General features: G+C 39.4%; 1 pseudogene; it reads left to right on the forward strand.

Moving 5' to 3' along the window:
- The first annotated feature begins 712 nt into the window (after positions 1–712).
- On the forward strand, positions 713–840 carry LOC143653398 (U1 spliceosomal RNA; annotated as a pseudogene).
- Positions 841–12,914: the final 12,074 nt, after the last annotated feature.

The raw sequence follows: 12,914 nt of genomic DNA on the forward strand, positions 1-12,914 counted from the left end.
CCACTTTGTTCATGAGCCCACTGGGCAATGGCAGAAGTGTCTGGGAAAAGAGGATGACATATCCACAGGATGGGTCATTTTATCCACTTGATTATTAAAACCTTCCTCTGTTGAAGTCACCCTCTGGTGAGCATTCCCATGGGACACAAATATCTTCAAGTTCTTTGCCCATTCTTAAAGGTCTATCCACATACCTCTTCCCTAGGCCTCTTCATCACTAATTTTCCAATCATGCTCCTTCCAAATCCTTGACCATCCAGCCAAACATTAGCAATACCCATGAGTCAGTATACAAATTCACCTCTGGCCAGTTCTCCTTTAAAGCAAAATGAACAACCAGTACACTGCTTGAAGTTTCACCCACCGGGAGGATTTCTCTTCCTTAATCAACTGTAAGGAACTCCCCAAGAGGCCATGGCTCTGGTCTGGGAAAGAGAAGTAACATAACAGGAGTCGGGGCCGTGGGCATTTGGCCACTTCCTTATGTAACTTACTTGTGCCTTCAGGACCTGCTCAAGTCCTATCTGTATTACATCATTTCCATTTTATCATGAAGTGCTACTGTGCATGCCCCACTTTATGACTTGTGGGTCAGACAACATCCAGTTCATGATAGGCAACTCAGGTTTCACGGTAACTTGATGGACAATGGTTAAGCATTCAGTCTCTACTAAGGCCCAGTAACAGGCTAAAAGTTGTTTCTCAAAAGTAGAGACTTACCTGGCAGGGGAGATACCATGATCGTAAAGGTGATTTTCCCATGGCAAGGCTTATCCATTGCACTCTGGATGTGCTGACCCCTGCGATTTCCCCAAATGTGGGAAACTCGACTGCATAAAAAAAGAAAGGAAAAAAAAAAGTAGAGTAGTTATCTGAAGCGGATGGTAAGGCTTTGCTCCAAAATCCTAAGGGTCTGCATTGTGATTCTCCCATAAGGGCTGTCAAAGGCTCCAGACAGCATCCCTATTTGCTATTGACACCAATAGCAAATATCCCCCCACCATTAGCTCTGCTGAATCATATGGTGCAAGTATCAGAGCAGCTTGCACAGCAGCCTGGACCTGCCACAGAGCCTTCCTCTTACCCTGGTCCCCACTCAAAACCAGCAGCTTTTCTGGTTACTTGATAAATGGGCTGGAGTAGTACACCCAAATGAAGGATGTGTTGTCTCCAATACCCAGAAAAGCCAACTAGGCATTGTGCCTCTATTTTGGTCATAGGAGGGACCAGATGCAGCAGCTTATCCTTCACCTTAGAAGGGATATCCCAGCATGCCCCATATCACTGGATACCTAGAAATTTCACTGAGGTGGAAGGCCTATATATTTTTGTTGGACTTATCTTCTATCCCCTGACCTGCAAATACATTACCAATAAGTCTAGAATAGTTGCTACTTCTTGCTCACTAGGTCCAATCAGCATGATATCAGCAATACGATGGACCAGTGTGATGTCTTATGGGAGGGATAAATGATCTGTGTTCCTGTGGACAAGATTGTGACATAGGGCTGGAGAGCTGATATATCCCTGAGTCAGGACAGTGTAGGTATACCGTTGGTCTTGCCAGTTGGTAGTCCTTTCTGACAGCTGTTGAGAAAAAAGCATTTGCTAGATCTATAGCTGCATACCAAGTATCAGGCAAAGTGTTGATTTGCTCAAGCAATGATACCACGTCTGGGACAGCAGCTGCAATTGGTGTCACCATCTGACTAAGTTTACAATAGCCCACTGTCATCACTGAGACCCATCTGTTTTCTGCATAGGCTAAATAGGAGAGCTGAATGGAGATATGGTAGGAATCACCACCCTTGCATCCTTCAAATCCTTAAGAGTGGCGCTAATCTCTGCAGTCCCTCCAACAATAGAGTATTGCTTCTACTTCACTATTTTGCTAGGTAGTGGCAGTTCTAGTGGCTTCCACTTGGCCTTTCCTACCATAATAACCCTACTCTACAAGTCAGAGGACCAATGTGGGGATTCTGCCAGTTGCTAGGTATATTAATTCCAATTATACATTCTGGACCTGGGGAAATAACCACAGAATGGTTCCAGGAACACACTGGACACACTGTGAGACAGACCTGAGCTAAAACTTCATGAATCACATGATTTCCATAAACTTCTACTCTGACTTGTGACCATAGTGACATTTTGGGTCTCCTTGAATTAAGGTCATTTCTGACCCAGTGTCTAATAATCCCAGAAACAGCTGATCATTTTCTTTTCCCCAGCACACGGACACCCTGGTAAAAGGCCATAGGTCTCCTTGGGAAAGCCTGGGAGGAAAGTTAACTGTAAATTTTAGGCAGTGCAGGTTTCCTTCCCCAAAGATACCTGGCCAACCCCACATTCAAGGTATTCTCTGGGTCTATAAACTGTCTCAAATCTAGGAATTGATTAAGAGGTGTGATTCTCTGTTTTTGTGATTCAAGTTAGACTTCTTTTCATTTGACTTAGAATTCTTTTGCTTATACATCTCAAACAAGAATTTAGTAGACTGCCCATCTATCTTACTTCTTGATACCCCATGATCTACTAGCCAATGTCACAAATCTCTGTCACATTATTTTGACTGCTGTTTTGAATCTTTCATTTATTATAGTGACCAGGCCTACCTCGTCCATGGTGAGTAAATGTTCCCATATGGCTTCTGCCAACTCGGGATCCAATCATCCCCATTGTGTTTAAGGATTTCTATTCAGTGACAGCAGTTCCCACAGTAATATCTGACCTACAGAGTAGGGCAACTACAGAATTCTGCAAGAATACTGTTACTAGTCTCACAAATTTACTTTTCAAGGTTCTCATGAAAGATGTGTCCTCTGGGAACTCCTGGGTGTGTGAGCAGGTCTTCATGACAAATCTACTCTAACATTCCCATCTCTCTCAGCCTCTGGAACCCTTTGTCTACATTACACCAGAACAATTCTACCATTTCTACCTCAGGTAATGTTTTTTGATCCATGTTTCAGCCAACCACCCAAACAAACTGTTAATGCCCTTTCTAACCCCTCAAGCTACAACATTGAATGCATAATCTCTGCTTATTGGGCCCATATCAATAAATTCAGCTTGATTTAACTTTATATGCCTTCCACATTATCCCACACCCTTAATATCCATTCCCACAAGTATTCCACTTATCTCTGTATATATAGGATGGAAAACTCATGCATTTTTTTTGTAGTGTAGCATACCTTCACATGGGTCACACTTTGTACATCACCTTTCGGAGCCAGTTGGGACTTCAGTCTAGTTATAGGTCTTGAAGAAAAGAGGGGTGGTGGGGGTGGGTCATGAAAAGAAATAGAAGTGTCTTCCAAGCCAATTACCTCAGGGCATTCCATTGCACTTTCATCTGACGAAACAGGATTAGTCACTACATACAGAGGCCTGAGGGCTGTTTCCTCAGGGCAGGTGGTTACAGGGTTAGCAGTCACTGAAGTGCTAATATCATTAGGTATAGATTTCATGGCAGACTTCTCTGGGGAGACTTAAACCTGGGAAGCTGTTTCCCCAAGGCAGTTCATTTCAGATCTACCTAGCAAACGCTCAGCAGATTCCAGGGATCCTGTCTCCCCATTACCATCATTATCAAGTCATTTATTACCCTCCCACATTTCAGAACCCATTCTTTTCTAATCAAGCCTTTACTTTAACAGCAGACACCTTGCAAGATTGAAATTTTAGTTTACGTTGTAAATCTGCTACTCACACAATGAAGCATTGTGTCTGGTTTTCAGAGATCTCAAGTCTATGGCCACAGGAAATGAGGTATGAGATTTTCTTTTAGGACACACATGGAAACTTTTACATCATTCATATGATGCTTAAGGTGCAAATTTGAAGCCTTCAGCTCATCCATTTCCCTCATCACTATACCTCTCAATCATTATACCTCTTAATTCCACAAAACTCTGTAAAGATATCAAAAACTTTATCACCCTTGCCTCATACAAACATACAATTAGAAGAATATAATGGTAATATTTTGCATATATCTTTTGTCAGCTCAACCCATGGATGGTCTGCCATCTTGATTATGAGTCATCAGTGCTTCTGAGTCATTAGAGTCTCTAGTCAGAGTAGAAAACCAATTGTAAAACCCCATTTTAAAAATTCTTTCTCTCAAGAACCACTCTTGGTACTGGCACCAAGCTGTGTTAGCTAGGTTTCTCTGGAGAAACAGAATCAATAAGAGAGATCTATAAATACGGGATTTATAAAGGTGTCTCATCACAACTGTGGGAATGGCAGAGCCCAAAATCTGTAGAGCAGGCTGTAAAGCTGGAGGCTCCAAAGAGTGTCTGCATGAACTACACAGGAGAGGCTCGCTGGTTGAAAAAAACAGTGAAAGAGTCTTTGTTCTTCCCTAAAAGCCTTCAACTGATAGCATTATCTTATTCTGGGAGACATGTCTTAGTTGATTGCAGATATAACCAGCCACAAATGCAATCAACTGGCTGATGCATTTAATACTCCAGCCTTCCAGTTTATCAACCAGCCATGAAATATCCTTGCAGCAAAGGTCAGGCCAGTGCTTTCCTGACCAGACAACCTGGCATAATCATTTGGCCAAGTTGACAAACCTTACCATCACAACCTCTTTTTAAGAAATCTCTAGAATACCTGACTTCTAGGGAATTTTCCTCCAAGAGATTATATATTGGCAGAAACATGCTGAGAATAGGGATTAGTTTAAATCATTCCCAGAGCCAAGTAAAGAAACTTTTGTTTGCCTTTCATTTTTTTTAAATTATAGAAGTTATAAGCATACTGAAAAATCATGCCTATTAATGAAGAAATTTAAAAATAAGAACAGAATGAGTTATGTTACAAGTCGTTGTTTTATGTAGGAAGATGAAAACTGAGAAACAGTCATTGGACTTAGCAAATGGAGATCACAGATGGCCTTGTTAAGAGGAGTTTTGGTTGAGTGGCAGAAGTAACAAAAACTCATTGGAATAGGGTTAAGGGAGAATGAGATAATATAAAATGGAGAAAAGAAGTATAGGAAACATTTTCAAGCAAGTATTTTACAATGGTAGCAGAGAAGTAATGCATTGCTGAGGAGAGACATGAGGTCAATGGAGTTATATTTTTTAGTATTTTTTTAAGAAAGTATATATGGTTCAGTAAAGAGAGAAACTTTAGTGATACAGAGTAGATGCTTCAAGTGTTCCTGAGTTGGTAAGAGGGAATGGAAGCAACCACTCAAATGGACGGACTTGACTTCAGGAACATGGAGTGCTCACTCAGGGGATCAAAGGCAAGGTGGGATACAAATGCACAAATGCAGGCAAATTAGAAGTGAGAGCTGTGAAAGTTCTCATTTTATGTTCATATTTTCTCAAAGAAATAGAAAGGAGAAAAAGTCATCACATGAGAGTGAGGAAAGGAAAGGAAGTTTTGGAAATCAAATGTGACTTTTGGGGGAATGAAAGACTAAAAAGAAAAGGGAAATGTGGAATGATTTGTGGCAAGCACTAAAACTCTCTTAAAGAAAGATACTGGTCATGAATTTAGCCAGTATAATTTTATATTTTTCTCTGGTCATCTTCATCTTCTTGGGAGCATATGAAGAGTGCATGTGCAATTGAATTTTACTAGGCATGAGATTTTTGCAGGAATGAAGGAAAAGAGTGATATAGGATACCAAAGTGATTATAATGAACAATCAGGGACTTGCAAGCTGGGAAAGGAAGCAGAGGTGGGAGAGGTGAGAGAGGTCAAAGACAATGGCAATGTTGGAGTTGATTTATGGGTGGGCCCAGGAAAATTAAAAGTTGTGGAAGGAGGAATGTAGATGGAATGAGTTGGAATGATTTAAATGGCAGTCACAGAATTGAGGTTATGGAGAGGTTGAGACTATGGAGAGATTGCAGTCACTGGTAATGATGACACTGAGGGTGGAACATTGGTGGCTGATATTGAGAGTGGACAAGATCATTGGAAGTAGGAAGCTAAAGGAAATGAGATGTACCAGGGTATTGGAAATATCTTCTATGAGAACACTGATATATTCACCAAGTATGAATGGCGAATTATTGGAAAAAGAAGTGACAAATTAGAAGCTAAATATCTGAAGGATGAGGGGTAGCATGAAGAAGAGCTATGTGTGATATATTCTAAGAGTTTGAGCTTCAAAGCATCTCGTTGTTGCATGGAAGAAGCTGGGATAATGACCTAGAAACAGTAATGGGAAACATTAAGGACATGTATTAGTTATCTATTGTTGCATAACAAATTAACTCAAATTAGAACTAAACAATCATTTATTTTCTCTCACTGTTTCCATGAGTCAAGAATTCGGAGAAGGCACAACAGGAAAGGCTTGGGGCTCCACACAGAAAACATAAAGCCTTCCAGCTGGAAACATCCGAAGGGTTATTCACTCTCCTGATTCCAGCTGCTAGCTGTGAGCTGGGGTAGAACTGGCAGCTGCAGCACCCAGAGAAGTCTCTCTATGAGAGCTGCCTCACAATATGGTGGCAGGGTTCTAACGGCAAGCATCTGCAGAGAGGGAGCAAGAGAGAGAGAAGGCTAGGCAGAAGTTGTATAGCCTTGGAAGCCATAAAGCAACACCACCATATTCTACTGATTGAAGGCATTACAAAGGTCCATCCAAATTCATGGGAAGGAGAAATGGAGTCCACATCTCAATACAGGAATGTTAACACCAGATTGCAAGAAGAGTGTGCAGTATGGGATATATACTGGTGTGGCCATCTCTGGAAAATACAGTCTGCCACAGAAACTACATTAACTCCAGATTCAGTTGAAGGAGTATGGAAAGAAAATATTTTCCCTTTAAGAGGGACTCAGGCAAAGCAGCAAATGTAGTTACATCAAGAAGTTAGAGAGGATGTTCAAAGAAGAGGTTGAGAGTATGGACATTTTGCTGACTCTAGACTATGGAAGAATTTGTAACGTTGGGGAAGATGAAGGTCTGAAGTATGTTAGGAAATGTATAGTCATATATAGATGAGAGTCTGGGTGGTGGAAATGGTCTAGAAGATTTGGGCTTCTTTCAGTAACTGAAGTGAACAGTGATTAGGGCAGAATGGAATTAATTCTGACTACAGCCAGTGGGGACAAGGAGAGAGGAGGAGTTCATGTCAGAGGCAATCAGAGCCCACTTTTTGTTGATCCAGGCCATCCAAAGGCAGAGATGAGTATGGCAGAGGAAAGGTCCAACCAAGAATGCTCAGAACACACCCTGATGAAGGAGGCTATATCCTCTCACTGCAAGGATTTTTTGCATTAGAAAAACAGTTAATGCAGTTTGCCTTAACAGATAATATGTGAAAAACTATATGTTCACTGTAACAGATGCTGGAAAAGCATTTGATAATATGAAATGTCCATTTACGGTAAAAAAAAAAAGAAAAAAAACTCCTGGAAAACTACGGATTAGAAGTGAACTTTTTTAACCCGATAAAGTGTATTTACCAAAGATCTCCAGCAATTAGCATACTTCATATTGGAGTAATAGTTGAAGCAGGACCTTTAAAGTCAGGAACAATTCAAGGATACCTGCTATTACTGCTGTAGTCATTAACAAAATGATATCAAAATGAGTAATAGGGAAAAGAAATAAAAGTAGTAATAATAGTAAAAAACAACAACAAAAAAACCCTATAGCTCAGATGCAGCTTCATTGAGTGTTTTAACATGATTACTTTACAATTAGGTATTATTGTGCTGTCCATTTTTAAGTTTTTGTATCTAGTCCTGTTGCACAGTTTGTATCCCTTCCGCTCCAATTACCCATTATCTTACCCTGTTTCTAATTCCTGCTGGACTCTGTTACCAATGACATATTTCAAGTTTATTCTCGAATGTCCGTTCACATCAGTGGGACCATACAGTATTTGTCCTTTAGTTTTTGGCTAGACTCACTCAGCATAATATTCTCTAGGTCCATCCATGTTATTACATGGTTCATAAGTTTATCTTGTCTTAAAGCTGCATAATATTCCATCGTATGTATATACCACAGTTTATTTAGCCATTCTTCTGTTGATGGACATTTTGGCTGTTTCCATCTCTTTGCAATTGTAAATAACACTGCTATAAACATTGGTGTGCAAATGTCCGTTTGTGTCTTTGCCCTTAAGTCCTCTGAGTAGATACCTAGCAATGGTATTGCTGGGTCGTATGGCAATTCTATATTCAGCTTTTTGAGGAACCGCCAAACTGCCTTCCACAGTGGTTGCACCATTTGACATTCCCACCAACAGTGGATAAGTGTGCCTCTTTCTCCGCATCCTCTCCAGCACTTGTCATTCTCTATATTAACATTTTATATCTTTTTCTGTTGTGTTGCTAGTTTCTCTAAACCGATGCAAATGTACTAAGAAATGATGATCTTGCATCTATGTGATGATGTTAAGAATTACTGAGTGCATATGTAGAGCGGTATGATTTCTAAATGTTGTGTTAATTTCTTTTTTTTTTCTTTTTTTCTTTCTTTCCGTTAATAAAAAATAAAAAAAAATAAAAAAAAAAAAAAAATAATTGAGTAACCCAAATAGCTTTGTTCATTTGGGTTATAGCTACTGATACATTGTACTGTATACTGTGCTAGAAAATAAAACTGAAAAGCTATTTATTAATTCATTAAAAATAACACTATTCACTACAAAAAAAAAAAATGAGTAATAGGGAGTGGGCCACCGTGGCTCAGCAGGCAGAGTTCTCACCTGCCATGCCAGAGACTCAGGTGTGATTTCCAGTGCCTGCCCATGCAAAAAATAAAAATATATAGTAATAGGTTTACTATTGGAAAGGAAGAAAAAAAATTGCTATTTGCAGATAATGAAATTGATTTCAAAGGAAATCAAAGAGACTCCACAGAAAAATTATCCAAACTTACCAGTAACCAACAGTTAGGGAAATCAAAGATCAATATGCTAAATTTGGTAACTTCTCTATTCACCAGCAGTAACTAATTATAAAATGTTCTCTTAAAAAAGATACATTTGTAATAGGAGCAGAAGTATAAGAAACCTAGGAATACATCTAAAAGAAATATAAAGCTATTCATGAGGAAATTATAAAAAATTTTATTACAAAACATAAAATCTAAAAAATGCAGAGATTTATCCTGTGTTCATGAATGGAAAGACTGAGTAGTGTAAAGATGTCAATGCTTCCCAAATCAATCTATAAATTCAATGTAATTATCATAAAAATCCCAAGAGGGTTATTCATAGAAGTCAGTCAGATTGAAAAATGAATGAGAGCAAATCCACATGAATGATCATGATTGTGGGATTTCAGAACATCACATATAAAAAGAAAATTTTTTAAAACCCAAACAAGAAAAAGAAACATGGGTCACCTTGCAAAGGACTGAAAGTTACTAGTGCATGGCATTTCTCAGTGGCATCATCAGAAACCAGAAAATGAGACAGGAATGATTTCAAAATTGCAAAATCTCCAAAAAACAAAAAAGATCTATCCACTCCTTCTCAAGAAGTTACTGGAGAATATGCTTCACCAAATGGAGGTAATAAACCAAGAAGTTGGTAGATGTGAGATTTGCAAGAAGGTGGGGGGGGGCAGAAATCTCAGGAAGGAAGCTTTAAGATGTATCATTAGTTTTTCTGTCAAGAAACAGCCTGGCACCCACTGCCGGTAAATCAGTGGTTCTCAAAGTGTCACCCCCAGACCACCAGTATGGGCTTCACATGGAAACTTGTCAGAGATGTAAATTCTCAGGCCTCGTCCCAGACCTGCTGAACCAAAATATTTGGAGACGGGAAACCTTGTCAGTCTGTGCTTTACCGAAGTTTCCAGTACTTCTGATGCAACTAGTGTGAGCCCAACTGGCTTAATGCACCTGAATGCTCAGTCATCCCTCAGATTGCGGTCTGTTCCGTGAAACCTGCTGTATGCATCAAACATGGGCCTTTATGTTTTGATGAGTTCCATTCTTATGTTGAAAACAATACATGCTCTGTGTTGATGTCCTGGAAAACACAGGACTGTGTTTTAGTTTGCAAAGGTTGACAAAATGCAGTATGCCAGAAATGGTTTCACTTTTAAATGAGCATTTATTAACTTACAAATTTACAGTTCTGAGGACATAGAAACGTCCAAATCAAGGCATCAACAGGCAACACTTTCCCTTTGAAGACCAGCTTCCAGAGATCCTCAGCTCCTCAGTCACAAGGCCAGGCACATCACAATGTCTGCTGGTCTCTCCCTTCTCTTCTGGGTTTCACTGCATCCGGCTTCTGACTTCAGCATCTTCCTTTCTGTTTCTGTGGTTTATCTGTTTTCTGTGCATCCTCTTTCAGCTTCTCTGATTTTTCTCTCTCAGCTTCCCTGTCTGCTTCTCTGAATTTCATCTCTTATAAAAGACTCCAGTAAGAACCAGCTGGGGCATGCCTTAACTGAAATAACCGAATCAAAAGTTCCCACTCACAATAGGTCTACAGCCACAGAAATAGGTTAGTTTTAAGAACTTGATCTCTTGGGGATACATACAGCTTCAAACCATCACAGACTGCAGAAACAAGAAAGAAAAATCATCCATCATTCCACCACCCAGGAAAAATACATATTTTTGTATATTTTCAAAGATCTAATATGTATATATAGTATGTATATACATACACATATAAGTAAATATATTTGTATGGATTATATGGTGCATACATTTCAAACATTTCTTTTTATTCTTTATTGTATAATGAGTATCTCCTGTGTTATTGAAATATCTTCTAAGACCTTATTTTTCACTAACTGCAAATTTTACAACCAAGTGGTAATAGGACTTATAAAAATGTGCTTCTATTAGTGGAAATTGAAGATTTTTCATCTAATTTTTTGAAATAATAAATAATGCTGCCAGGACTCTCATCATAGATAATTCCTTGTCTGCAGTTTTGTCTCCCAGTTGTAAGTGCAGCCCTGGCAGTCAAACTAGTTTCATGGACTCCTGCATACTAATTCACCTCTCAGAGTGTGAGGTTCCTCAGCTATAAAATGGGAACAATGATGTTCTGCATGTAGGAATGTTGTGAGGTTGAGCAGGTTAATTTTTTTTTTTTTTTTAATAACATGGGCAGGCACCGGGAATCAAACCCAGGTCCTCTGGCATCGCAGGCAAGCATTCCTGCCTGCTGAGCCACCATGGCCCACCCAAGCAGGTTAATTTTTGTAAAGCACTCAGTATAGTGCCTGCCTGAAGCTAATGCTAAAGGAATGTGGAGCTGTAGTAGCAGCAAGAGTGACCAGGGCTAATATTCACATATCTTAGTATTGGGTCTGATAAATCCTTAAAAACAAAATTATTTTGTTATCCAACAATGTGGATACGCTAAGTGTCTCATATTCCCTTCTTAGGAAAGGTTTATTGATTAATTAGCTAACCATTTATTTATGAGGGCGGCCATCCTACAACCTACCTACCAGCATAGAGCCTTTGGCCACAACGATTTAACAGGCAAAAGACACCACACTGATTTCTTTTTATATTAACAACATTGAATATTTTTAATAGATATAATAGTTCTATTTCACAACACTAGGCCTACCCAGATGCTTCAGGTAAGCTGAAGGTTGATAGTTGAGTTGACTTCTGAAAGTAAATGACTCATTTTCCATGTGAAGAATGTAGTGTGATTGGGTGGGAGAGAAAATGGTTCACTCTAGGTAGAATGAGCAACACTCACTAATACTGAGGTCTGAAAGGATGGAATATTCAGAAAAGGGTGATTCATTTACTCTAACCCCAGGGTTATGTGAGTAAAATTTCAAGAGATAAGAATGGCCAGTTACTTTTGAAGCTATGGTAAATATTATAAATTTTATGGACAATGAAGAGCATTGAAAATTACTTATCCAATTAATTTGCATTTAAGATTTTTGTTTGAAAATAACTGATGACAGTGAAGAGAACAGATTGGAAAGGAGAGAGCCTACATATGAAGTTTTAGGCCTTTGGAATAGTCTAGAAGAAAAATCTTGGTTGAATGAAGGCAGTGTTGGTGGAAAATGAGGGAAGGAAATTAATTCAAAGGCCACTTCCACAGGATCAATAAGAAGGTAAACCATTAGATTTTAGTGCTGAGGGAAAGTTTAGCACAGAAATTTCTACTTTACCTAAGTAAAATGAAATTTTTGCCCTAATGATTTAGGGAATATAAAGAAGGGAAGAGAAAGGCACATGCATATATGGTTTTTATAATATTCCTTAATTTTTGGTAATTTTGGCTAACATTTTGCAAGTTGTCCCACTTCTCCTTATCCTTTTTTATAATGTGTTGCTGCTGGACAATCTTTTCAAGCAATACTCTATGTCTGAAATTTTCTTTCTATGCCCAAAATATATTTCTTTTTTCAAGTGCTAGAGACATAGCTCCTATATACTAGATATCTTCCTTCTGCTCCTTTATATCTAGTTTCAACCTTCTTCACCCTGTTAGGTGCCCCAGAAGACTAATTATTAGCACCTTCATCCAAGGTCTTCCTTGTGCCCTGGGTGGTAGTTGGCCCTGCCAGCCAAAAACGAAAGGGAGTATCAGCAGAAGCATAGAGGACTGTCCTGGATAGCTCAGGCTCCTCCCTCCCTTCAGAAGAGCTGTTGACAGGAAGCCCCAGCCACATACTTCTCCCTCTTCCTCTTTCTTTCTCTCCCTTTCTTCCCTCCAGGTTGGTTCTGGGGTTCCCAGGAACTGCTCCCTCCCCATCTCCCCTTGTTTTTCAGACCTAGAGGTAGAATGGAGCCCCGAACTCCCCATTTTCAGCCCAATGGTACTGCACTTTCCCTTGTTTTCCTACTTTCTGCCCACATCCATGTAAATAGTGCCTTGATTAGCCTGTTGCCAAGTTGCCCAAATTGAGTATACCATCTGTTTCCTGCTGAGATGTTAACTGATACAGTAATTGGTGCTGGAAAT

The sequence above is a fragment of the Tamandua tetradactyla genome, chromosome 1 (genome assembly GCF_023851605.1).
Source record: "Tamandua tetradactyla isolate mTamTet1 chromosome 1, mTamTet1.pri, whole genome shotgun sequence".
Lineage (NCBI taxonomy): Eukaryota > Metazoa > Chordata > Mammalia > Pilosa > Myrmecophagidae > Tamandua > Tamandua tetradactyla.